Source organism: Girardinichthys multiradiatus, chromosome 5, assembly GCF_021462225.1.
Source record: "Girardinichthys multiradiatus isolate DD_20200921_A chromosome 5, DD_fGirMul_XY1, whole genome shotgun sequence".
NCBI lineage: Eukaryota > Metazoa > Chordata > Actinopteri > Cyprinodontiformes > Goodeidae > Girardinichthys > Girardinichthys multiradiatus.
The window spans coordinates 24620104-24648028 of record NC_061798.1 but is presented as its reverse complement, the minus strand read 5'-3'; the positions used below and the strand labels follow the sequence as shown (position 1 = coordinate 24648028).

The window sequence follows — 27925 nt, the reverse complement described above, 5'->3', positions numbered from 1 at the left end:
TGCGTGTGTGCTACACAACAGGTTGAGATGACCCCACCAGATGTTTCTTTTTTATCCTCTTTCCTCCCTCAAGAGAATAATGCAAAACTCAGTGCAGCAAAACACAAACATGCAGGTATGAAGAGAGTGAGGACATGAAAAGAGCATTGCAGCAGGTAAAGTGATCTGTGCTCCCAACATGGGAGCTGGAAGACTGTGCTTTAGGAGTTTACCATATGGTTTCATCATATGGCCAAAGTCACTTTATAGGAACTCACATCATGTAGAATCAAGAAATTATCACTCCTAAAAAGAGTGTGTTAGTTGATAGCAATCAAACAAAAGCATATTAGTTACATTCCGTAATTTACTTAGAGACCAATATAAACTTTGACACCTGCATTTGAGGGCAGCTGGATAGTAAGCATTTTATTATGTCTCATCGTCACATTCATAGCATAGTCCTCTGCCTGCTCAGAAGTGGCTGGAGAGACATTGTTTTAATGGAAGTAAAGTACAGTGGTTCTCACTAATGCATTAAAATGGTTGTCAAAAGGCTTTCAGCTGCTGCTCCACAATTAGAGTTCTGTCATTGGCCGTTGGATGGCTAGCTTCCCAAAGCACTGAATTACAGTGCTGTCAAGTGTTTAATATCACTTATCAGACTGGCAGCACATATCCATTTCCGAAATTCCATGGCTGGTACAGACAGTCAACAGTAGATTCAAAATACATATTTCAAATTCTGTCTTAACCATTTGGCAGTGTCCTCTAATTGGAGTATATCTACGAGTATATCAAATTATACATGTGCAAAAACAGAGTAGTTAATTTCACCTTTAGTTGTTGTCCTTTTTTCCACGATAAGGTTGTCCACATGGAGACTGACTAACAAGTGTTTTAATGAAGTCATATATCCATAGCTCATTAACAGCAGTGTCGGACTGCTGGCTCTTTCGAAACATGTTTTTTAATGACCCCCGTGGGATAAATCTTCTGAATATGCAAGAGTCATATTTTTTATGTAAAACAGCAAAGCTTCTAGGGCTCCTTGTAAAGTGGGAACAAACATTCATTTTCTCCTAATGCAGATTCGTATGGACTTATGTGCGGTATAAGTGTGAATACAGATTTCTTTCATCTATATATCCATAGATAGATCTATCTATATATCCATATAGATCTATCTATCTATCTATCTATCTATCTATCTATCTATCTATCTATCTATCTATCTATCTATCTATCTATCTATCTATCTATCTATCTATCTATCTATCTATCTATCTATCTATCTATCTATCTATCTATCTATCTATCTATCTATCTATCTATCTATCTATCTATCTATCTATCTATCTATCTATCTATCTATCTATCTATCTATCTATCTATCTATCTATCTATCTATCTATCTATCTATATAGATATATATCTATATCTATCTATATCTATATAGCTATATGTATAGCTATATAGATATATATATCTGTATATATACATACATACAGATATACTGTATATATACTACATCCCTTCAAAATTTACACATTTTGTTAAATTACTGCTAAAGTAGTAATTAAGCTTTTGACATTGAGATAATTTAACAGGTTTTAGACTTTCTTCTTTCTTGCTGTGTATCTGTCAAATTTCCATCTTCTTATCAACATACCCACAGAATGATGCTGCCACAGTTGTTGTCTGTGTTTCTAATATATTTTAGAGTAAAACGAAAAATATAATGCATTTATAGCTATGTATTATATTTTCTTCTATCACAAAACAGTTGTTTAAAAACGTGTTAAAGTTTGTAGCTGTAACTTTGAAAATATGAAAACAATTTAAGGGTCATTAATTCTTGCAAGGCCCTCTGTATGTACTTAATGTAACTACCGTATTTTCCGCACTATAAGGCGCACTTAAAAACCATTAATTTTCTCAAAAAATGACAGTGCGCCTTGTAATCTGGAGCGCCTTATATATGGATCAATTGGTTAATTGGTTGATCCATACTGGTTGTACACAGCACTCTGTCAAAATGTTTCAGTACGACTGGTAAACTACAAAGCCGCACCACTTGCAGCATTACGGCTACCGTAGTCAGGGGCGTCGCCGAAGTAATAGCGGTAAACACCTGTACTGTGCTTACTCCTAGTCCAACACCACTTGTGTGTGTATAACGTTTGAATGTACTGTTGCAGGAATTGTCTGAACTATATGTGATTAGAAGCTCAGTGTGTGGGGTGTATGTTTCGTGTGTGTGTATGGAAGATGTTGACATTACTCCTCCGGACAGAGGTGGCGCTGTGTGCTGCCGTAGCTGAGAATCAAGAGTGAAGGAGTGACATCGGTATTATTGTGCGTGTGGGGTGGGTAGAGACGGCGACCGGAGCAGCGGTGTATGAGTCTGTAAGCCCTGTGTTTTTACGTGCTGCAAAGTCATTAAAAAGAACCCCGAATCTCGTCAACAACTCAGTGTTTTGATGCTGTTTCTTCATGCTCAACTCAGCAACGTATGAGTGAGAGAGTTAACCCCGAGGAAACTAGTAACTTCGGCCCTGGAGAAAGCGTCTCCCCTGTGTCATCAGACTACGGTCAGGGGACAGAAACAGGAAAGGTTAACAGTACTAACGTTTGATTTAGTGCATCAAACTGTTTCTTTTACGTGTTTACTGAATCAGGGAAAAGTTCCCTTTCACGTTTTAACTAACGTTTGATTTCAACTTCAACTTCATAGACTCCAATGCATTCCTAACGTGCGGTTGGCTCTATTCAATAGATTTCTATGTAGAGGAGACCTTACCATGAGAGTGAATGGAGTTATCAGAACGCTGGTTTGTAGTGTATTAATAAAGTTTGACTGACTGTTTTGTTGACATTCTCTTTAGCACAGCTCCATCTAGTGGATGCATAACGCAACCCCAGTCAAACGTTTGACTGCAGTAGCTTCTATTCTATGCGCCTTATAATCCGGTGCGCCCTATATATGAAAAAAGTTCTAAAATAGGCCATTCATTGAAGGTGCGCCTTATAATCCGGTGCACCTTATAGTGCGGAAAATACGGTACATACCTTTTTGGTAAATCTTGCTAAAATACAATGCAATTTGATTTCATTTTAAATTAATCTTATGGATGTTGAGAGTGAAGCTATTCTGTTTCTGCATTTTTATTTTATTGTTTCTGTTGAAGTACAATCAGTGGCATCTCTGGACTCTGGCAAAACCAAATATGATTGGGACAAATGTGATATAAAGAAGTTGCAAATTAGGTTTCCTAAAGATGAATCAAACCATAAATAGATGTTAATACCAACTATATTCAAACATCTGCAGAGACTTGCAAGATTAGACTTCTTTTTTTTCACACACACTGAAGTGAAAGTTTGAATGCAAACAGAAATATCTCCTGTCTTCTTTTTTACTTATTATGAAGTTATTACAAGGGCCCCTTTGTGTGTAGTTGTTACAGTTCACATGAGAGTGCTTAATACAACTGTGATGCCAGTTTGGCATGCTTTTTTACATTTGGCTCCATTAAAAAAATAAAATAAAAATAACATTTGGAGAGGACACAAAATGGCACATATTTCCTGTGAACAGAGGCGCAGGCAAAGGAGCACAAACAGCCAAATTGTAGGTGTTTAACTTGATACATGCCTCAAAAGTCTCCATGAAGACAGAGTATAATTTTTCTAACTCTTGTTGATCTCGACTCCCTCTTGTTATCCTGAGGACCAGAGTAAAACATGGTGTAAAACATGATGTAGCTCAAAAGTAACCTTAAAATTCTTTGTTACACAAACATTCAGCCAGTATTAAAGGAAAACATCTCGACATTTCTGTTTAACTCTACATGTCAGCCTTGTGCCTGCTTTGTATAAACAATTTAGATACACACGCACAAAACAGGTTGTCAGAAACATTAAAATGCACAGCAGCAAAAAGAATGTCAACCAACATCTTTGCTATGCAAAGCCTAAAAGTCTGCTGAGGAAACCTTTGTTTAAATATTGTGCAGTAGGTCCTGTAGAATCATTGATGTAACTGATAGCAGAGTCAAGTTGTTACATTTTATCAATACAGTTTAACAGACATGGCTTCTATTTACATATTTCTTTCATATTTGTGTTTCTTTTTCAGAATGTGTTTTCCCCACAGTTTGAATTTAGAAGAGAAACCTGATTTCTGGAGTATGTTGGATGAAGCATTAGTGAATTTTTCTAGAGGGAAGACAGCTTCTTGCAGCAGAGTTTGATGGAAATGTAGGTGAGGGGAACAGAGCAAATCCGGAAGTGCTGAGGAGGTTTGTTCCAAGGAAAAATGACACTAGATTTTCACAAAAGGATTGACATTTTGAGAACTTTTTCCTCAAAAAGAGGGAAACATACAGTTGAGCCCAAAATTTGTCATACCCCTCTCAGATTTAGATGTAAAAGTATTTTCATTCAACCAAAGAGGCATCTCTTAAAAAAATAAATAAAACAAAGTAAAAGAGTCAGTTCTGATAGTAATATACTTTTTCTTATCAGATTTTGGCTGGGCATTCCAAAACATTAATATTTCTTCCAGTAAGAAGAAACATATTGGTAAAATAAAGAGGTTACCTCAGGCCTTAGTAATTTTGGGCTTCATGGTAGGGAGACAAATTGGAGTGGTGATGCAAAAAGGTGAACTTTTTTCTATATAAGGATGGGCAAAACAAAATTCTCATGACATGATAACCTTGATTAATGGTTTCAGGGTATTAACTAAAATATGTAAACCAGAAATATTTTACTTTGTTTCAGTCAGGGAAAAGGGAATTTCTTTGGAATCTCAATTAAAGTATTTTAAACTGTAGGAATGATATGATGGAGATATTAGCATTTTTGAAACTTTTTAAAACCTTAGTTCACAAAGACACTTGCAACTGACCCATGCCTTTTCTATAAAATCATGGACAGGAAGCAAATGATGGCAGCACTAATTCTTACCTGGTGGGAAATCAAAGAAGGAAGAATGGGAAATTAGACATGGTCTGAGTTACCAGATGTTTTGGGAAGTGTTGTGTAGGTGGTCAGGGAAACTGCTAGAATGGGGTTTGGTCAAAACTATGGAAAGATAAAAGGACACAAATCAGTTGGTGGCGGAATAACAAAATGCAAGACATTATTGAAATGAAGAAGTTAGACAAGCAAAACTGGGATAGGGAAATGATGGATGTAAATATAAGTATATGAGAGTGAAGAGAAAGGGAGAGGCATAAAATAGGCAAACAGAGATTGAGATGAAAGGACATCTAATTTAACAAATTGAGGGTAAAGATGGAACTGAATGGATTAGGGTTAGTATAGAATGTTTGAGACACAGGATGAATGAAGGATTATTGAGGAAGAAGTGAGAAAGGTTTTGAAGAGGATGATGAGTGGAAAAGTGGTTGGTCCAGATGGCATACCCGTGGAGTTATGGAAATGTCAGGAGTGATGGCAGGGAAACTTTTACCAGAATGTTTAACACATTCCTTGACAGTGACACAATGTTTGAGTAATTAATAAGACATCTACTGGTACCAAAGTGCAGATTTATTTTAAAGAACAAGGGTGAACTGAGGACTTAATCATTTATCACTAGAGTTCCTGAGTACTATGAAGATTAGGGACCAGTTTTTGAAGATAGGTGGTAGAGGTGAAAATGAGTGGTCTGAAGTTTGGTATCGCTTTAAATGTGACGTTTACTTTGAGAGTGTTGATGAAGAAGTATGGAGAATGTCAGAGTGGACTGCACTGTGTCTTTGTGGATCTAGAACAAACATAAGGCCCATAATATAAACATACGCACTTCATGAGGAAGTCAAACGTGGTAAAGAAGTATGTGAGACTGGTGCAGGACATGTACAAGAATTGCGAAACAGTGGGGAGGTTTGGGATAGAAGTGACAGAAGAGTTTGAGTTGAGGGTGGGATTACATCAAGGATTAGCTCTGACCCTGTTCTTCTTTGCAAGGGTGATGGACAGGTTGATAGATGCGGCCAAAGAAAATGAACTTGTTTGGAAATGGTGGCATTGTCGAAAGTCACCAGAAAGAGTTGGAGGTGGCAGAGCTGAAGATGTAAAGATTTTTATGGATAGTGACCAAAATAGAGATGATTAGAACAACAGTTATGAAAGGAACATCTCAGCTTGAATGGATTGGAGTCAGTATGGATTGATGGATGGATGGTACTTATGTTGGGCAATATATATTTAATACAGAGCTACAAGCAAAAAAGAAATGGAAGAGACGGAGGCAAATTGTATATTGTAGTAAACCCTAAGAGGAAGATATTCTTAAATTGCCACAGTGTCAATATTATACATATAGGCTCAGATATATACGTACACATTCACCAGTACTTTTTTGCATGGCTCTTAGCCAGTTTTATCTCAGTCGCCTGCATCTTGTATCCATTAGCAATCTTGGAGCTAATTGCTAGCTGTAAATCGATACATTTTATGGAACTAATTTTTCACCTAAACATGTTTTGATTCCTGGCATTATCCTAGTTTATAAGGTTTACACATACAAAATATGTAGAGAACAGTATAAGTCACATAAATGTTCCTTTACCTTGTTTAATTTTACAGAAAAATGAAAAAATCCTGCTTGGCCAAGGTGTATTACAGAAACTTTACTAAGGGGTTGTCCTCATAGGTCCTTCACACTGCAGCATTTGTCAGTATAGTATACACACCATTTAAAATCTCAGATTAATCGCACAATAAGTGTCAGTAGTGACACAAGGTAAAAGTTGGGCTGAAAAATGTCCCTCAAGAATAAGCTGCAAGAACTCCCAAGCCACGGCCGCAAGAACAGTAGAAAGTACTTTGTTCTTGTAGCACTTTGGGAGACAACAAATGTATCTGGTCTTGCAGATTATGTACAAGACTCCAGAAGACACGATAGTGGGCAGTTTATGCCACTGCTTTTACAGAACCTGAATGCACCAACAATTTGGTAACATTAATTGGGATGTTGGAAGTGTGCCATGTTCTGTATTTCTTCTCCTTGTTCCTTACTAACTCTTGGCAAATGTGTGAAAAAAAATCTAAAAGCGCTTCTTAAACTAAACCTCCAAACTTATTCTCTCGTAAGTCTTCATCTCAAATGAGCATTCAAGTAATTGGAAATCTTTTATGTTGGCAAGGGGCAATTGATCTCTAGTTCATGAAAGAAGAGAAGAGTACAAGGAGCATAAATCAGTAAGACGAAAAGTACCCAAAATGGCGTTTGGGTTTTATTTTTATTTTTTTTCAGCCTAACTATTCAAATGTTCCACAAAAAAAAAATCTAAAAACAGAAGAATATAGAAAAAAATCATTCTGTTAAAAGGGGGTTCAAAATAGTATTTGTGCTGTTATTACAGTACTGGCAATCAAACAGAGATTTCTTCACAAAAAATGTATAATTAGTCATCAATTAATGATGTGCCTTGTTCACGTATTCAGCATTACAGGGTTTATATGATGTTTCCTGCTATCCCTGTAAACGTTTTGCTTCCATTTGACCAAAATATCTGTTAACACTGGTGTCAGAATCTACCATTTTGGACTTGTTTTGGTTTTGTGTTTGTTTTGATTGAGCAGATTATTTAGGTTTATTTACTCAAGCGTTGTGCTTAGTTTTGTTAGTTTCTATAGTTTTGTTAGTTTCTTCCTTCTGGCCTTAGACCCCTTTTGTTATGTGATTTACCCAGTTGCTTGTTTCCTTTAATATTAGTTGATGTTTCCTAGCCTTACTCTTTAGTATAGTTCCTCATGTCCCTGCTTTGTCCAGTTAGTGTCCTTCCAGATTTAGTTTTGTGTTTTATGTTAGGGTTTATATTTATATAGGTTTCCTTAGGTCTGTTTTCCCTATTAGTTTAGCTTCCCCTCATGCCCCGGGTTAGTTCTTCCTAGAAGTTACTATTTACTTTACCTTATGTGTAGGTTTCTTTTCCCCGTTCCTCCCAGTTTAGTTTAGTGTTTAGTTTCCCCTCCTGTCTCTGTGTTTCCTAGCTCCAGTCACCATAGCAACCTCCATTACCTCAGTTCCCTTCACCTGGCCAGCGCACCTGTAAGCATTCATCTGATTACTACTCCTCTCGTTCCCATTCTTTCACCATTCACCTTCCCTGAATATAGCTTACCGGTTTCATTTGTTCCCCGTCGCCTCGTCCTGCCAGTTACCTGCCGTAATCCTGCGATTCACCTGTCATGCTCCAGCATTGTTTCCAGTATCCCTGTTTATCTAGTCCAGTTCAGCTCCTGTAAGTTCTGTTCGTGTTGCCTACTGTTTCCTGCACTACTGGCTGAGAATCCTGCAAATAAATGTGAAACAAAACTTTACCTCATGGCTCCGGAGTATCTCCCTGCAAGCTGGTCCGACCCAAACCAACACCGTGACAACTGGCTGCTGCTGATCAATGTTTTAAAAGTTCATCCTTGTTCATGCTTATGATTTATGATGCAGCAATATGAAAATAACACTTGCATCTAGAGTTTGCATAAATATAAGTACTTAGTTGATATTTATAAAAATACCCATTCTACCAAAACATGTTTTATAATGTTAGTACAGACAAAAAAAGCAAACTTTTTGCATTAGGTGTATTAAGTCCCTTCGGGGCAAAATTACTAAGCTTTATAATACTATTTTTTTCAGTAAAGCTCCGGATATGGTATTCATGTATGAGTTAAATGAGGAAACAATTTAATCCAGAAGCAAAGCTTTTAACATTCACTACAGTCAATGCTAATCCAGATATCCAAATTTTATCCCAAGACCCACATGTAAGCAATCCCTTTGGGGATTGCAAACCATGGAATCCCTTACACTATATGATAAACAGTGAGGGAGGAAAAGCGGGATCTATTTATTTGAGCTGTAATTCATCTGAATCTTGCTGTGCATAAATTTGCACAATGCAATGTTTAATACCTTACCTCTTAATTGTATGTTGTGGGCACTGTGTGTCTATGATAATCTGTGAACATCTGTTCCTCCACAGTGAATATATTTAAATAAGCAATAGTTTTTAAGGCCATTGAAACCAAAACTATTTACAAAATCAAACGTACAGACAGAATGTCACTATGTAAGTGTTAAAGTGTCAGTGATCATATATAGGTAATGTGAAAAAGAATTTTAGCATGTGTATATAATAAAATCCAAGTGAAACTTCTACATCCCTGTTTTGTTTCAACATTAGAACTAGCCTCCCTGGGCAAATAGAAAGCACATATGTCAGTGTAAAAGGTGAGCTTGTTCCCTCAAGTTTAGTTCTCCCCTTATGTTGAAGAGAAAACTGTTTGGAGTGGAATTGAAATAACAAATATCACTAAATGAGGGTGGGCAACAGCAGCTGTTCAGTGAATGGTGGGCCTGCTGGCTGCAAAAGATAAGCAAATAGGAGACTTTCTTTCTTGACGTCAAGTGACGATCCAAACTGTGCAGGCAGCACAGGCACCACAGAGGCTGTCTTCATTTACTTCACACCCAATTGTTTCCCCGTTTCCCCATTAAATTTTAGAAACAGTTAACATAAATCCATTATTCCTAAGCTGATAGTAGACACCTTGCAGTGCAGATAGGTGTAATTGTATTTCTTTTTACACAACTTAAAATACTTATAAGAAGTTCACCTTTAGGACAAACCCTTATCATTAACTAACAAACTCTGCTAGGTTTGATACATTTAGGAAGTGGAAAAATTTCACTGGAAGTTTAGAAATACTATTACACTTTCAAAAGTAAGATTTTTTGTTTCACATATGCAAAAAGAAGTTGCATCTATTTTAAAATTGACAGTGTTTGTTTCTTAGCCCAAGCATAACTCAGTTATACTTATTAAAAATCACACATTTATTATTTTAAATATTCTTGATGTGTTATTCTTGAAGTGAATTCTTTAAGAAGCAACATTGCTCTATGATGATTTCTAATACTGACATATTCAAAATAAAGGATTTCAAATGCACTAATAAGCAGTCCTTCATTTTGCAATCTCTTTATACGCTAACACATCCCCTATAAGATCTGTCTTTGTAACCCAATGTAACAAAGGTTTGCAAAACAAATGTCGAAATACATAGAAAAATGTAATGACAATAACGAACAAAGAAAATTAAATTCAACAAAAATAAACACGGAAGCTATAGAGTTGAACATGCCTATATTGCAGTAACATTAAGCATTACGCATTGTGGTTTCAAACCCAATCAATTCATCAGTCTGCCCATCCGTCCAACATCACAGAAAGCAACAATTATGGTTACAAATATGTTCTAAAAATTATTACTTCCATAAGGAAGGAGGATAAATGTACTTAGTCATATGTACTTTACTATGTTCTGGCATAAAAATATGCTAAGACAGGATGGAAGGAACCTGACATTAAGCTACTTATGTATGTCTTGTCAGTCAACACAGAGTATCATGTCATTGGTTAAATGATATATTAATTGGAGCCACTCAAAGCAAAAGAGTAAAGTCAGCAACAAATCAACCTGTCAAAGCTGTTCAGGTTCAGTGGAAAATGATATTAGCTGACCTTATGTTGTTTGGTTTCCAAGCAAAATGAAGAATATATTTCTCAGAAATCCTAAACAGTGGCACATTTATTTAAGCCACAACAAGGGTTAATCTACCAAGTTGTTTAACAGCACTGCAAAACACAAATTCAACTGTAGGTCTTGCCAATTGCTAGACTGTTTAAACCTAAAATTTCAGAAAAACACATGCCCTATTGATTAATCTTGCTTAATTATTTTACAAAAACTAAGTTAAAATGCAAATTAAGTGTGTAAAAAGCTAAATTAGTCATTTGGTTGGAGAACCAAGCAATAACACGGAGGAATTATTTTCACATTACCAGGCATTCATTCTATTGTCGAGAAGAACACTTTTAATAATAGTGTTGCTGTCATTTATTGAGGTTTTCAGGCACTTGTTAAAGCAAAGCTCCCTTAATGTTTCACTGCACCCTTTTAAATGGTTGGAGGTCTAGATTCTGACAGAGTCATTGAAAATCCTTGCTGTTCAGTGGTTTTGTTGTAAATAATTTGTTGCCGAGCTTGCCGAACATGTTGAACAGACAGCCTTTTTTGTTTTTCTTTTGTTCCCAGTTCAATAAAGCAGTTAATTATTTTTCTGGCATTCTTGTTTTATACATCTTTGCCCTGTCATCAAAGGAAAAATGTTTTACACTTTATAGGAGTTTGATGATGGTGATATAGTTTAGTGAAAATAATAAACTGCACTTAGCTGCTAAAGCAGTGATCATTTATTTGTTCATTCAAACCCTTCTTCAACTCGATTAGTGTAAAGATGCCTCTCAAAAAAATTACAATATAATTGAAAAGCCCATTTTTTCAGTAATGACCACTGGAGATAGGCACAAGCCATCTTGCAGCCCAACAGTGAAAATGACAGTATTCGTTTATGGGTATTTTACATTTCATACGTTTTCTTTACAATTGTTGTATTTCAAAGACTAACACAGTTTAACCCCTACTTATCTAAGCTATTTGCTTTTGTCTCATTTAATTTCTTTTTGTGTTTTATATTCACCTTTTTATGTTACAGTGGTTTTATATAAGTTGTTACAAAAGACAGATTTTTATTTTTTAAAATAATGAAAAAAAAGATTGAAAAAAAATGGAGAGAACAAGATCATAGTTTGTGATACACACTTACACATCACAGTAAATGTTATGTAAGTTTTATTAATAAGACCAGCAAAAACAAAATCTTAATTACAAATATCTATAATCTAAGCCATTTTGATTTACAAGTCTCTTCAAGTTCATAAATGCATCATTTGTAATTATATTTGGCATATTACACGCTTTAATTTTATTAGACATTTCTTCACTTGGCGCCACAAGCTTGACCCTTTCACTGGAAATGTTTTGCAAACTGTACTGATAATCACACAATGATGACATTGCCAAACAGCAGGAGGCAATCTTTTCTAAAACAGGTCAGCCTTGTAACCGGGGGCAACATGATTGCTGATTAAGGAGAGACATTTTAGATTAATTGCAGACTGGAACACTGATGACAAAGGATATATTTGCACTATGATGTGGACCAGTCGACAGTTTATGCGGTGGATGATTGGTAGCTTATGTTCTTGCTGGTATTTTCTTTTCTATCAGAAGTACAAAAGATGAGCAATAGGTGACAGTTGAAGATTGTGTAACTGGAAATTGATGCTTTTGGGTCGAAGGTCTCCAAGGCTGACAAAGCATAATGGGGAGATGGGAGGCTGTGGGGTCCAGAACAGATAGGAAAACAAACAGTGGATATGATAAAAATTAATGAGGTAATGAATTCTGAAAGAATGAGAAAAAGTACTTTGAGTTGTATTGGCAACAATAACACTTGCATTTCAGCTGCATTTTAAATGCATCCTGACAAAACTGTAAAACCCATTCAATTGTTTTCACATTACAACGACAAACATCTATGTATTTTATTTGGATTTTATGTGATAGACCAACACAAATAGGAGGAGAAAGTAAGTAATAAAATAAGTAGGAGAAAATGGGTGCATGGCTTTTAAATGATTTTAGAAATAATTCAAAGTGTGCCATTTATATAGATTACGACCCATTTAATCTGATACGTATATACAAAATCCAGAATAATAAATTGTCTTCATAAGGATACTAGAGAATCCATGTGTGTATAATATAAACGTGGTATAAATCAAGTTGTTCTGTGAAGGTTTCCTGGGTTTCTTAGAGAACATTATTTAACAAACATCATCATGAAGACCAAGGAACATACCACTAAGGTAAAAATAAAGCTTTCTGGCAGTTTAAAGCTGTTTTTGGTTATAAAACAAATCTCAAGATTTAAACAACAAGCATTGTTTAACATTATCCCAAAGTATCAAGAATAAATTTTGTGCTGAAAGTGGCATTATTCCCCTGTGTTAGGTATTTGAATTGAGTTTCTTTATGGATCAGTTTCCTCCCTGTTGATCTCTAGTTGCTGTTGTTATTTCCTGTATTCCTGTACAATTAGAGTCTTATCAGATTCCTTACATTGTTTCTGCGTTCCTGCTCATTAGCCTCCCTCCTTCAGTTGTTCTGCATTCTCCCTGCTACCAGCTGCTCCATATTTCATCTGATTAGCTCTTCAAGTTAATTGTTCATTTATCCACCATGCCTCTGTATTTAAGCTCGCTGGTTTTCATTGATGGTCATATCCAGACTGTTAACTGCAGCACTGATACTCCTATTTACACTTTGGTCCTGCAAAACACCAGCCCACTACGATAGAAGGAGCCAGTCATCTGGACCAAGCAGACAGTCGAGCCTTGAGGCTACTCCAGTGGACCCAGCAACAGGAGGAAAAATCAAGGGCCTTATGGAGAGAAAATGTTGAGGTCCTGCTTTCTCTTCTATTGCTGGAAGAAATTGAACAGACTTTTGGGGGCTTGCACTATCAGGGTACGGCCCGCAGCAGTATACCTCCTCTCCACATCCTGGGCATGGTCCGTTGACCCAGCGAAGAAAACGCAAGCATCCCCAGCCCACCTCGCTTCCGGAAACCTCTGCTCGGCACCGCGCACTATCTCCGTTTGGGTCGGCAAGGATCTTTGCCACTGCCACAGCTACAGTCCCCACCATCCATATCAGCATTTCCTGTTTCTTCCTCCTCCCGCCTGAGACAATTCTGTCACAGAGACATCATCACTCCTGTTCCGAAGGGTTCAATTGACGTCTCCTCGTTGTTCCTGGAGGGTCTGGTTGACGCCTTCTCCACTGCCCTGGTATCTCAGACCTCTTCTCAGGCTTCCAGGTTTCAAGCAAGCTCCTTCTTACAGGGCACTACTCAGCATTTCCCAGTGCAGAGTTCTGTGCACTCTGCTCCAAGTCTCCAGTGTGCAGCTGAACATGCTCCTAGCCTCAACCTGCTGCTGCCCAGCTGTCAACAAAGAGAAGAGGCAACAAAACCCAGCTGATCCCAGCTCCTCGTTCTTGTCTGCTGTTACATCAATCCCCACGTCCTCAGAAGCTCTCACTGCGGTAATTCTAGCCATAGCTGCTGCTCTCTGGTCTGCTGCAGAGACTCTCCTGGTGCACCTGTCATCATCATCTTCATCCACATCTGCATCTCCTGCTCCATCTTCATCCTTGTCATCGTCATCTACATTCCTAGCTTTGTCATCTTCAGCACCATCATTGTCATCTACATTCCTGGCTCCATTATCTTAAACACCGTCACTGTCATATACATTTCTAGGTCCATCATTATCTTATGTTCTTGTTCCTGAGTTACGCAAGGGGTTCAAGAACGAATCGCCTCTAGCTCCTGATTTAGAGGGATTAGAAGACAAACCGCCGCTAGTTTCTGATCCAGGTCTCCAAAACGAGGGCGCCCAGGTGGACCCACCTCTGTCGACGGCTCCAGAGCCTCGTCAAGGGTTCCAGCAGCACTCCTCAAGGCTTCTCCAAGGGTTCTAGCACTGCTCTCCAGGGCCTCATCGAAGGTTACAGGGGTTCCACCACAGATCTTCAGGGTTCCCTTCCCCAGAGCTCTTTCGTGGGTTCCATGGCTGTTCTCCAGGCATCCTCTATGGGATCTAAGCAGTAGATGCCTTCCAGGTCTCAAGTCACCAGAGCTCCTCCAGGGGTTCAAGTCTCCAGAGCCTCTCTGTCGACTCTCCACGCCTCCTGTCAAGGTTCTCAGTAGTTGAGCTCCAGACAAGGTTCACAGAGGGTCCTCTACGCCTCCTGACTGACTTCCTGACTAGGTTCTTCATAGGTTCCCCAGACAACAACGCCAGTCTTCCAGGTTTCTGCACCTCTGCCGCAGCTGGCGTCCGAATCCGCCAGCTTCACATCAGCTGTCCGCCTGAACTTTATGCCTCCTCAGGAAGACCCTGTTGCCCGCCTAAACTCTGTTTCATGTTTGTTTTCCTAGCCCTCCTTCCAAGGCCCCCTCCACCCATACTGTTTGGGTTGTTGTTGTTGTTTTTGTTTTTCTTCTGTTTACACTTTGGTCCTGCATAAAACCACCAGCACTATGACAGAAAGATGGTAATAAAGCATCATATTTAAAGGTTGCCACAAGTGGTTACCTTTCAGCAGACAAAATGGAATAGTTTAAAATTGTCCACGTTCTTGTGTTGGAATGGCCCAGCCAAAATCCAGACCAAAATCAACTTAAGAATCCATAGTAAGACTGATGACTGATGTTTTTTGATGGTTGTTAAATTAATTCCTTAGTTACTTCTTCTGTTTTTTTTCTGTTATTTTATTCACACTTTCTAAAGCTTTGGGTAACTATTAACGTCATTAATAATCATTGGATCTGATAGTTATGCTGGTATTCTCTAGTCTTCATATCTAATTTTAATCTTTTTCTGTGACATGTGAAAACACTTTTTATGTCTGAAGGGTAGTCATGATAAGCTGCTCAGATATAATGTGACAATATTACTCATACCATACGTTATTTGGACATTCCTTACACATGTTTTTAATGGATGGTTGGCATTTTCTTCATTAAATAGCAAAGTTAGAAAGCCTGTTGACTTGCTATGTAAAGCTCAGGATTTTTAGGTTACAGCTGTTTTAGACAGAACTTGTCTGTTGGCAACAACTGCAGTGCCTTGATGGCTCTCCTAAATCTGCTATGGACTATCAAAGTCACCGATGTCTTTCATGAGAGATAAAATGACTTTTTTCTTAAAACTAACAGTGGGCAGCTCAAATTATTGTTGATGCTTGCTGATTTCAAATGGTGACAAGTTCTCAAAACTAAGTGGCAAAACACTAGAAACTCTTCAAACACTATGTCTACAACACAAACCTATTACAATTTCTTTCTCAGGAAGCTTCAAACTGTTCTCCTCAAAACATTAATGGACATGATGCTCTTTTCTTTTTTTATCTATTTTCTTATCTGTTTAATAATACCAGAGCTTCTACGGAAGCATCAGTAGTTGTGGTATAATAAATTATCCAATAACTCCTTGTAATTCTGAAAACTGTCTAAAACACTTGTCATATTTGTGACACAGTATTAGCATCGTCTCTAACAAAATGGTAGACAGCAACAAAATCACAGTGTTTTTCATCCTCACTGGTACTATTTAAACTTATCTTTAAATATTTAATATATCAAGGAAAATTCCAGTGCAGCTATAACCACTCCCGGAAAGAAGGCAATTTTGCTGTCTCTCTGTTTTTTAAGGCAGAACAAATATTTTTACTTTTTTGGATAAACATTTATAAGAATTTGGCTATCTCCAGCAGTCATTAGGCAAGAGATGGGGAACATCCTGGACAGGTCGCCAGTCCATCACAAGGCAACACATAGACACAATTGCTTTTTTAGCAGTTGGTGTTTTTGAAAATAGGCATGTTAGAGTTTAAAGTCTAAACATGTTTATTTGGTTGTTAATGTGGTTTAATAGTTGTAGTTTTTTCCTATATCCTCTTGTAACAGTTTTTCAACTGTCCATAGAGATATGAAGAAAATGTAAAGTGAAATAGTTTAAGAATATTAAGTCACTGTCACATGGTTTCCTGTCTCGCCACTTTTGATGCTGACAAAAAACTTGCAGAGTTCTGCTGACAGTGTTACGAAAGTCCAAAGATGAGGGAATACAGTTAATTTGTGGACCATCAAGTCATTTGTGGAATACATCTTTGTGTGCACATTGCTTTTGGTGCACATCTGTTTTGTATAATGCATGTGTATGAGGATGAAGAGTAAAAATCATTGTACTGTGTCATTCTCTTGTGGTGTCACTTTCTAGTTTTGTTGCTTTTTTTTTCTAAAACCTGGTTCTGATGACCCACTGTCTGTCATGTTTAACATTTCTTCCAGTTTCAACACACCTGATTCAAATGGTTGCACAACTAGTGAGTGTCACTACTGTGTCAAATGTGTAGCTAGGTGAATGTGAGAGTGATGTGGCTTTTAAAAGCATGGCAAATACAAAATAGTGGCAATAGTGGGAATTAAACTAATTTAAGATATGTGATCTTGATATAATTTCTCCATAATGTTCCTTTGTTCAGTATATTATCTTCAAAAAAGAACAGCAAATTTAAGGTATTTAAAGTACTGCGCCCCACTCATTACTGGCTTCCCAGTGTCCTCACTGGCATCACATTTGCACGTGTACTGAAAAAGCATTCTAAATCTGCTCTTAGCAGAAGGATTACTACTTTTTCTGGGGTCCACCATGCTTCTGGTTGTCATTTGTGTTTAGATTTGATCATAGATTTTTTTATTGGTTTTACAATGAAATTAAAATAATTTCTTGCATCTCCAGTTAGCTTTCCAATCCAGCAAGCCAGGTGAGAACATACAGGTCCTTCTCAAAATATTAGCATATTGTGATAAAGTTAATTATTTTCCATAATGTCATGATGAAAATTTAACATTCATATATTTTAGATTCATTGCACACTAACTGAAATATTTCAGGTCTTTTATTGTCTTAATACGGATGATTTTGGCATACAGCTCATGAAAACCCAAAATTCCTATCTCACAAAATTAGCATATTTTATCCGACCAATACAAAAAAAGGTGTTTTTAATACAAAAAACGTCAACCTTCAAATCATGTACAGTTATGCACTCAATACTTGGTCGGGAATCCTTTTGCAGAAATGACTGCTTCAATGCAGCGTGGCATGGAGGCAATCAGCCTGTGGCACTGCTGAGGTCTTATGGAGGCCCAGGATGCTTCGATAGCGGCCTTTAGCTCATCCAGAGTGTTGGGTCTTGAGTCTCTCAATGTTCTCTTCACAATATCCCACAGATTCTCTATGGGGTTCAGGTCAGGAGAGTTGGCAGGCCAATTGAGCACAGTGATACCATGGTCAGTAAACCATTTACCAGTAGTTTTGGCACTGTGAGCAGGTGCCAGGTCGTGCTGAAAAATGAAATCTTCATCTCCAAAAAGCTTTTCAGCAGATGGAAGCATGAAGTGCTCCAAAATCTCCTGATAGCTAGCTGCATTGACCCTGCCCTTGATAAAACACAGTGGACCAACACCAGCAGCTGACACGGCACCCCGGACCATCACTGACTGTGGGTACTTGACACTGGACTTCATGCATTTTGGCATTTCCTTCTCCCCAGTCTTCCTCCAGACTCCGGCACCTTGATTTCCGAATGACATGCAGAATTTGCTTTCATCCGAAAAAAGTACTTTGGACCACTGAGCAACAGTCCAGTGCTGCTTCTCTGTAGCCCAGGTCTGGGGAATGCGGCACCTGTAGCCCATTTCCTGCACACGCCTGTGCACGGTGGCTCTGGATGTTTCTACTCCAGACTCAGTCCACTGCTTCCGCAGGTCCCCCAAGGTCTGGAATCGGTCCTTCTCCACAATCTTCCTCAGGGTCCGGTCACCTCTTCTCGTTGTGCAGCGTTTTCTGCCACACTTTTTCCTTCCCACAGACTTCCCACTGAGGTGCCTTGATACAGCACTCTGGGCACAGCCTATTCGTTCAGAAATTTCTTTCTGTGTCTTACCCTCTTGCTTGAGGGTGTCAATAGTGGCCTTCTGGACAGCAGTCAGGTCGGCAGTCTTACCCACGATTGGGGTTTTGAGTGATGAACCAGGCTGGGAGTTTTAAAGGCCTCAGGAATCTTTTGCAGGTGTTTAGAGTTAACTCGTTGATTCAGATGATTAGGTTCATAGCTCGTTTAGAGACCCTTTTAATGATATGCTAATTTTGTGAGATAGGAATTTTGGGTTTTCATGAGCTGTATGCTAAAATCATCCGTATTAAGACAATAAAAGACCTGAAATATTTCAGTTAGTGTGCAATGAATCTAAAATATATGAATGTTAAATTTTCATCATGACATTATGGAAAATAATTAACTTTATCACAATATGCTAATATTTTGAGAAGGACCTGTAAAGCCCCCATTTAAGGTCCTTCAGAGATTCAGTAGAGCTATTTAATGCACAATTTTTTTAATCGCTAAGTTTAATCTTGGACTCTTCACACCACATAAACATAAATATTGATTTTGTCTTTCAGCTCTGTCCTGAAGAGACAGACCTATTAATGAGCATTAGGAGCTACATGCATGGTGTATCTATGTCACTTAAGAATAGGCATTGGTTGCTATTGGGTCCCAATTCAAAACTTCATATAAGTTTACATAATCAGTCTCATGTACAAACTTAAAAACATTACAGAGCTACTAAGGTTCTGACAACACCTCACCTAAAAATTGCTTTAATCATTGTACAGCTGCAGTCTGAAATAAACTAATGTCTTTCATTCACTGATGGTGTCAACTTTACTCTAGGCTAACATTGGCATGTTAATGCGGTTCAGCCAGATCACTGCTAATTTGGCTCCGAACATATTTCAGTGGGGTTCTGCTAATCACCTGCTGACAAAAGTTACAGAAATAAAGCAAATGTTTACCTGCTTCAGAAAGTTACAGCTCCTGTTTTTAAAGTGTATCAGTGTGTACAGGGATTGGTTTTTTTTTCCTCTGCTGAGGTCAAGGTCAAAAATTGACATTTAAGTGAATGTTCAGAACATTAAAAAACAAAGACATTAACAATTTAAAAGAAGTGAAAGGAAAACCTAATATGATTTCTTGCTGTATAAGGAGTCCTCTTTGAAATGTTAATATGGATATACTGATACACTGTTGATAATTGTACACATAGTGGGAAAGACATAACAGTGATATAATCCAGATGTGTGCGTACTGTAGGTCTGTTTTGAGGTTTTAAATTCAAAAGTGGATTTTTTATTTATTTACATTTTTAAGTTAATTTGACTTCTGCCTGCCTCCTACCAGTTAATAATATTTTAAAATGTCTGTCTCTGTAACATATTACAAGATTGGTTTCTTTAAAAACAAATAGTTTGACATTTCTCAATGTAACATCAAAATAAATGAATTTCAGTTTCAAATGCTGTTTCAGTTCAAGGACAGAAATTCCAGGATTTAAAAACTGGACAGAATTCTTCTTTTCCCACTCAAATCAACAATTACTTTGACTTTGAAATGACTAGGAATACTGTCAAAACTGCAATTCACCCACTCAAGAGCTGATAATGCATCATCAAGTGCAGCACTAGTGTACTTCACTCAGTGTTACTTGATGTTAAATGCAAGCTGTAAGGGGTTTGAGTTATGTATATTTCCACACATAACTCTTCCTTGCCGAAAACAACTATGGCAGACAAGATTAAAAATTCTAACTGGAAACTAAATCGCTTAAATGCAGATTCACACCATGTTTAACCCCCTCTCCCTCGTTCCTATTTGCGAAATAACAAGCCTGCGAAAGCCCGACAAGGAACCAAACAAAAAAAAAACTTTGCGGATGAATCAAGACAGTTGAAAGGCCATAAGTTAACTCCAGTTTCTTGGAAATGCTACTGATTTTAAGCTTGAGGTTTCCACTTTTCTTTAATTCCTTTTAGTCTTCAATAGTTAAGCCTACCAAGAGAACATGAATAAATAACCACCCGGCAACACTTAAATGATAGACTTCCAAAACAGTTGAGACTCCCCCCGCTGAGAAATCTAGTCTGCTTATGAAGAACTGGCTTCAAAAAACTTGCTAGAAGACCTTACATTAAAAGCAGTGCAAAAAGAGGGAAAAAAAAGACATGCTAATCTGGCTCAATGTTCTCTGGGCTATCAAATATCAGACATGCAAGTTGTAAACATGCACCTTATGCTTTTATTTGTTTTAAAGTTGCCAGGCAAATTTAATAGCATGCATATTATTATTTGGGAGTGTTGCAGTACAAACAGATTTTGTATTGTCTCATATTCATTATCTGTTTTGTGTTACCATGTCAATTAATGCATTGATCAACTCACATTTCTTGCTTTTCCCATCACTTTTCTCTGCATCAACTGGGTTCACAATTGTAAGGATTATGATTATTGATTAATTAATATTTATCAAGAATCATAATTTAAAATCATAACTTAAAAAAATAATAATTTCTTAACCAAAAATCATTACTTACGAATAGAAATCAGAGATCTTGATGTAGAGATCAGAGATCTTGCTGTAGAGATTTATATCTCTATCACATCACAATCTTGTTTTTCTCTGCTCGAAATATAAGCCCCTTGTTCAGAGGCAACCTGTAATTAAGAGGACTGTGAGAAAATGGTCACAAGAAGCTGAAGAAGCTCTGCAAGGTTGCTTTGAGGCTACAGACTGGGACGCACTGTGCCAGCCACATGGAGAGGACATCAATGCCATGACTGAGTGTGTAACCGACTATATAAACTTCTGTGTGGATAACATCATCCCCACCAGAACCGTGAGATGCTTCCCCAATAACAAACCTTGGATCACCAGTGACCTGAAGGACCTGCTTAACAGGAAAAAAAGAGCCTTCAAAGAGGGAGACAGATAATTATTGAGGAGTTTACAGAAGCAACTTAAAGTCAAGATAAGAGACAGCAAGGAGGTGTACAAGAAGAAGCCGGAGAGCAAGCTCCAGCAAAACAATATCAGAGATGTGTGGACAGGGATGAAGAAGATCACAGGCTTCAAGCAGAAGGATGATCAGACCGATGGAAGTATGGATAGAGCCAATGAACTAAACACATTCTTCAATAGGTTCAGTTCAGAAACAAGCTTCCCATCCTCCTCTCCTGCTCACAGCCAAATAGACATTCCACCCCCCTTTGACCCACAGGACCCACAGCTGTCCAGTAACGAATCAAAGTGTTTATCTTCCACCTCAGCCCTAGACCCTTCTGCTTCTACATGTTTGCCTTCAACCATATCAGAATATGCTGATGCTTCCTTTGCTTCCCCCTTCCACCTGTGTGTCTCAAGAAGTCAAGTGAAGATGCAACTGGAGAGACTGAATCAGAATAAGGCTGCACGTCCAGATCATGTCAGCCCTAGAGTCCTGAAGGCCTGTGCAGAGCAGCTCTGTGGGATTCTGCAGCACCTCTTCAACCTTGGCCCAGAAGAAGGTTCTGGTGTTGTGAAAGACCTCCTGTCTTGTTCCGGTACCATGGAAAACTCACCCGTCAGTCCTCAATGACTATAGACCTGTTGCCCTGACATCCCACATCGTGAAGGTCCTAGAGAGACTCCTGTTGGCCCACCTGAGTAAGCAAACAGTAAACCATCAGGACCCCCTTCAGTTTGCTTATCGCTGTGGAGTTGGAGTTGAAGATGCCATCATACACCTGCTTCAACAAACCCACTGTCATCTGGACAAAGCCAGCAGCAATGTGAAGATCATGTTCTTTGATTTCTCCAGTGCATTTAATACAATCCAACCTGATTTGCTTTGTCAGAAACTCCAGAAGATTCAGGTGGAGGCCTCAACAATCTCCTGGATCAAAGACTACCTGACAAACAGACAACAGTTTGTGAGACTGAAGGGTTTCGAGTCTAACCAGGTAGTCAGCAGCACAGGAGCACAACAGGGGACTGTACTCTCACCATTCCTTTTCACTCTGTACACCTCAGACTTCCAGTACAAGACAGACTCCTGTCATCTGCAGAAATACTCGGATGATTCTGCAGTCGTGGAATGGATCCGAGATGGACAAGAAGCTGAGTACAGGGAGGTGGTGGACTGCTTTGTGGCATGGTGTGGAAACAATCATCTCATTTTGAATGTGACTAAAACAAAGGAGATGATTGTAGATTTTAAGAGAAACAGGAAAAAGAAGTGGAGGTGGTGGAGGAGTATAAATACCTCGGTGTTCACCTGGACAACAGACTAGAGTGGAGATGCAACTGTGAAGCCATCTACAAGAAGGGACAGAACAGACTTTACTTCTTGAGGAAGCTTAGGTCATTTGGTGTTTGCAGCAAGATGCTGCATATCTTCTGTTGTGCAAGTCTGTTGTGGAGAGTGTGGTCTCTTCTGCCATCATCTGCTGGGGAAGCAGCATCAGAGCCAGGGACTTAAAAAAGCTCAACAAGCTGATAAAGAAGGCTGGCTCTGTTCTGGGGACTCCTCTGGAACCTCTGGAGATCATTGTGGAAAGACAGATTCTTCATAAAATGAAGAACATTATGGAGAACCCTGAGCATCCTCTTCATGAGACTGTCCTACAACAACAGAGTGTCTTCAGCCAGAGGCTTCTTCAGATATGCTGTAAGACGGAGCGCTACAGGAGATCCTTCCTGCCCACACTCATCAGCATCTACAACGGCTCTTTGAAGAAACCCTCATAATGAGCTACAACAACATTTAATTTCCCTTTGGGATTAATAAAGTATTTTAGAAATGAATTGAATTGAGATGTCCTCTGGTGTTGTGATTATGGCCTCAAAGCTCTTTAATAATTACAAATTATTAACCAAACCACAAACTGTCACTTTATTCAACCACTTCACCGAAGGTGGGGGAACTTCGATCTTGTTTTGACGGATAAATCACTCTTGCACGAAATAAACACGAACACTTCTCTTTTATATATATATGAATATTTATTGAAGCCAAATATTCCTGATATACCATTATTCTGGTCCAAAAACCTTCACCTAACTAACAAGCATGATTCTACACAAAGGGAATAAAAATGACTACCTAACAATAATAATAAAAGAAAATCATAAATGCGCATTTAGTGTCTATGAAGATCAAACCAGTAGTTTTATAGACAAAATGTGTAATTTGGGTTAAATGGAAAGAGATCCTCCTGTTGTGCTGATGTCTCGATTGCAGCGATCAGCAGATAAAACAGTGGGCCATGCCCCTTTAGCCACAACCAGCTTACCGCCCCAAATCTTGACAAAGAGTAATAAACTCAGAGGCGGGAACTTAGTGGAAAATCTCCAGCAATAAAACTGGATTTGAGATCAGCCGGAAAAAACATGAACACGCACGATTCAGCAGCGCTTGCGCACCACATCAAAACACAGCTCAGCATAACATAATTCAATCGGTATTGCATGCAACAAGTTAATACCTTAGATTAACTACTGGTGATCCTACATCACCTTAACTAGGCCTCATCCTGCCCAGACCTCTAAATGCACCTATCTGGTTTAATATGAAAAGAACGAAATTACTTTGACGTTGATTTTTGCTCTCCATCGGTCGAGGATGGATCAGGTCTGAAGAAAAAGTAGGGGAGGAGAACCACGCGTCCGTGATCAAATTAAAGAAAAAAAAAACAGTAATTTCTCATCCATCCAGGAGGGGAAAAGATAAACCGTTAGTTGACTGCATTACACAAGGAGGGAAAACTCATCTCCTTGGAAATAGAAACTCTGTGGGTTTCCACCTGCGCCGGCTGTCGGCGCGGTCTTTGATCGGTAAATAAATCTCCTGATCTTCTCGTATCAGACAGATTTCCAGCTTTCAAGCTCTTCCGGGACTCGCCTTGTGGAGCAAAAGTTCGCCTGCGAGCTTTTGTCTCTCCAGATATGCGCCTCCGTTGCGCTGTCCTGTGAGACAGGCGGGAAATGGCAATGAAACTCTGCATCTCAGCCAGTTTATACTCCCAGTGACGTCAGAGCTGCGACGTCTGTTGAGCTGCGTGTGTCAAAATGTGCGACCAAAATGGATGGCCCCAACACAATCCCTCCCTGAACCTCTTCTTTCCAGCTCATTTTTCTTTCCATTTAATACCTCCCATCTTAATTTTCTCTCTTAGCTTTACTTTCTTTTGAATCTGTAAATGTCTCACCTACTCATGCTTTAAATTAGTCTCCCATACCCTTCTTATTTTCCTCTGCCTCATTCCATGTCTCCAATTTTCCTTTTCTTATTGCTATTGTCATGTCTTTGTCTTCCCTGCCATTTGCCCTCTTGACCTGTGTCTGCCCTCTGTCTTAGCAGCTTTTTCCCCTCTTATTGCACTGCTTTTCCGGTAATCTCTTCAATCCTCTAGCTTGTTACCTTGTTTCCTCTTTTACACTTATTTTCCTACTTGCCGTTCTGTATTTATCTGTTCTTCTCTTACGTTTCCTCACCTCTGTGTTTCAAGCTCACTGTTTGTTCTCAGTTCACTCTGAAATAGTAATCTGGGCTGTCCAAGGCTCTTAACAACCACAGTAGAGCTTGTCATTAATATTGCATGCCACTGTCTTATCGACCACAACGATGCCAGGAATACGGAGTTGGCAATGAGACAAGTTAGTGGCTGAAGTGGCAAGCTTTCACACACTAATGCAAGTGAAAGCACATGCATTCATGCATAGAGCTAAAGCCAAACTGTGGCTTAAGTGGTAATGTCGTAAGGGTGTGCGGTGCACATAAACCAAGCCAGGTGCAACAATTAGGTTTCCTCACCAGATAAAGAATCTGAGTCTTGAAAAATGATCGAAATACAAAGCACAAGCAAACACGCACACACACAAAAGAACAAACCTAGTCTGTGCATGTACATGTCGACAGCCCGCCTGGCTTTTTCCATCAGCTGGACCTATCACAGCTTATTATCAGCTCCTTTGAACCATGGGCTCAGCGCATGATTGCACTCCCAATTAATGCCTATATGATCTACTTTGATGGAGCGAGTAATGACAAGGCCCTTGCCCATGTGTGTACAGGCAAATTTGTGTCTTTTTATGTGTGTGTATTTATATAATATTTACACAAGTGTTTGAATATATATATATATATATATATATATCCCTTAGAAAGTTTCAAAGAAACTACACTCTTTTTGTAGTCAAGGGTCTGTCATAATTCTGGCTGGATATTCGACCGCTCTTTACAGAAACGGTAGAGCTCATTTAAATTGGTTGGTTTCCAGCCACATGCTCACGTTTTAAGGATAGTGTTATTGTTGGCCTGTTTAATTCATGTCAAAAGCAGTGTTTTATGAGTTTTTTGATTATTGTCCTTTTGGCTCCTGAGCTTTTCTAAATATCTGTTAATAGCTTTGACAAAAACTGATGTACAACTAAGCAGTGTTTTAAAATAAAAGTAATAAAAGCCTAATTTTAGCAGGTATTCTGGATATTTTCATGGACTTTCTAAATAGAAATTCAACCACAAAATGGCACTAATGGCACAAGATTTTTTTTTTCTTTAGCCCACAAATTGCATGCTTGTTTTCACATTTTTACCCATAAATATGAAGGGCTCCCTTCACAAAAATGCATCCAGTTTACAAAGAAAGCCAAGGTTCTTAAACCATAACACAAACAAATGTTATATTAGAAGTATACAACTTGAGAAGTTCTCAACTATTTATGGGTCCAGGATAAAAAAAAAAGTAAATAAAAAGTAAAAATACAAAAAGGTTTTTTGGCTCTAGACAACTTTAGTTTAATGGTAGTGGAGGAAAAAATGGTGCTTAGCATTGTAAAGGTTGCTGACTCCTTATCTAAAAGATGATCTTAGATTAAGTTAAAAATGGGAAGAATTGCCTCTTCATTGTTGCATTTGCTTTTTGCAATTCACTAGTATCACTAGTGGGGTAACAGAACCTCAACATGATGCTAACATGACCATGCTTGACATATGCAGTCTTTGAAAGTCTCACTTTGGTTCCTCAAAACATTTTTCCTCTCATTGTGTCTAAATTGTGTTAATTTGTGATATCTGACCAAAAACCTTTCTTAAGAGGCATTTTTACATTTGTTCATATAAGAAGCTGCAAATGTTGTTCATACTCAAATTTTAAAGTGGGGCTTCTTTAGGTTGGCACTCTAACTCCCTGGCGATGTAGCTCTGTGGACACAGCAGCATATATATAAAATACCTGAGATTGATGTGTAGGGCAAGATGGTTGAATGTTGTTCACAAATATGTGTTGTAAAAAGGTAACGAGCAAAAACACATTTCAAAACAGATTTTAGCAAATAAGACATGTGTCTCTCAAAAAATATTGACCTTTTTTCATTAATCCACACAGGTTCAAAAATATACATAGTCCTACAAAGCACTAAAACCTCTTCTGTTTGTTGTTTTGTACCGTCCACCAGGCCCTTACTCTCAATTTTTAGATCAGTTTTCAGACCTTTTATCTGATTTAGTGTTAAATACAGATAAAGTTATTATAGTGGGGGATTTTAACATTCATGTTGACGCTGAAAGTGATAGCCTAAATATAGCGTTTAATGCTATCTTAGACTCAATTGGCTTTGCTCAAAACATTAACAAGCCTACCCACCTTTGTCTTCGTTCTCTGGACCTTGTGCTGACATATGGCATTGAGTGTAAAGACATAACAATATTCTCTCATAACCCTGTCCTGTCTGACCATTTCTTAATAACCTTTGAGTTTAATTTAACCGAGTACTCCACACCTGAAAGAAAATGTCATTATAGTAGATCATTATCAGGCGATGCTGTAACAACCTTTAAGAATCTGTTCCACTTTTAATTCCCTCAATATCAATGAAAAGCACAATGGAGGGCAATAATTCTGTTTCTGCCCCTTCACAAATTGATTATTTTGTTTTGTATAGTGTTTCTTCATCATTGCGTGATGCATTAGACAATGCAGCCCCCTTGAAAAAGAAGGTAATCATTAATAGGAGGCTAGCTCCTTGGTTTAATTCAGAGCTGCGTACTTTAAAGCACAATGTTAGAAACTCGGTGAGAAAATGGCGCTCTACACACCTAGAGGATTCCTACTTAATCTGGAAAAATAGCCAACTGTTGTATAAAAAGACACTTCGCCAAGCTAGAACAGCTTATTTCTCATCATTAATAGAAGAGAACAAGAATAATCCTAGGTTTCTCTTTAGTACAGTTGCTAAACTTACACAGTCATAGCTCTGTTGAGCCATCCATTCCCTTAGCTCTTAGCTAAGATTCTTCTTAAATAAAAGTGATTCTATTAAAAAGAAAATATTTGACATACTCCCGAAGATGATTACTTCATCCTCAGCAAGTGAGACAACATTGGAAATAACTACAGAACCTGATTTGTGTTTGGACTGTTTTGATCCTGTGAAGCTTCCTGAGTTATCAGAAATTTTAGCTTCATCTAAACCTTCAACTTGTATGTTAGACCCAATCCCAAC

The 27925-nt window shown here is 38.3% G+C and overlaps 1 long non-coding RNA gene across 1 annotated transcript; it reads right to left on the bottom strand.

The window, feature by feature from the left end:
* Positions 1 to 3471: 3471 nt before the first annotated feature.
* Positions 3472 to 7970, bottom strand: LOC124868091. The gene is made up of 3 exons (XR_007038236.1): positions 7913 to 7970; positions 4954 to 5070; positions 3472 to 3707 (listed from the first exon to the last, which is right to left on the bottom strand). It is a non-coding gene; the product is annotated as an uncharacterized LOC124868091 (long non-coding RNA).
* Positions 7971 to 27925: the final 19955 nt, after the last annotated feature.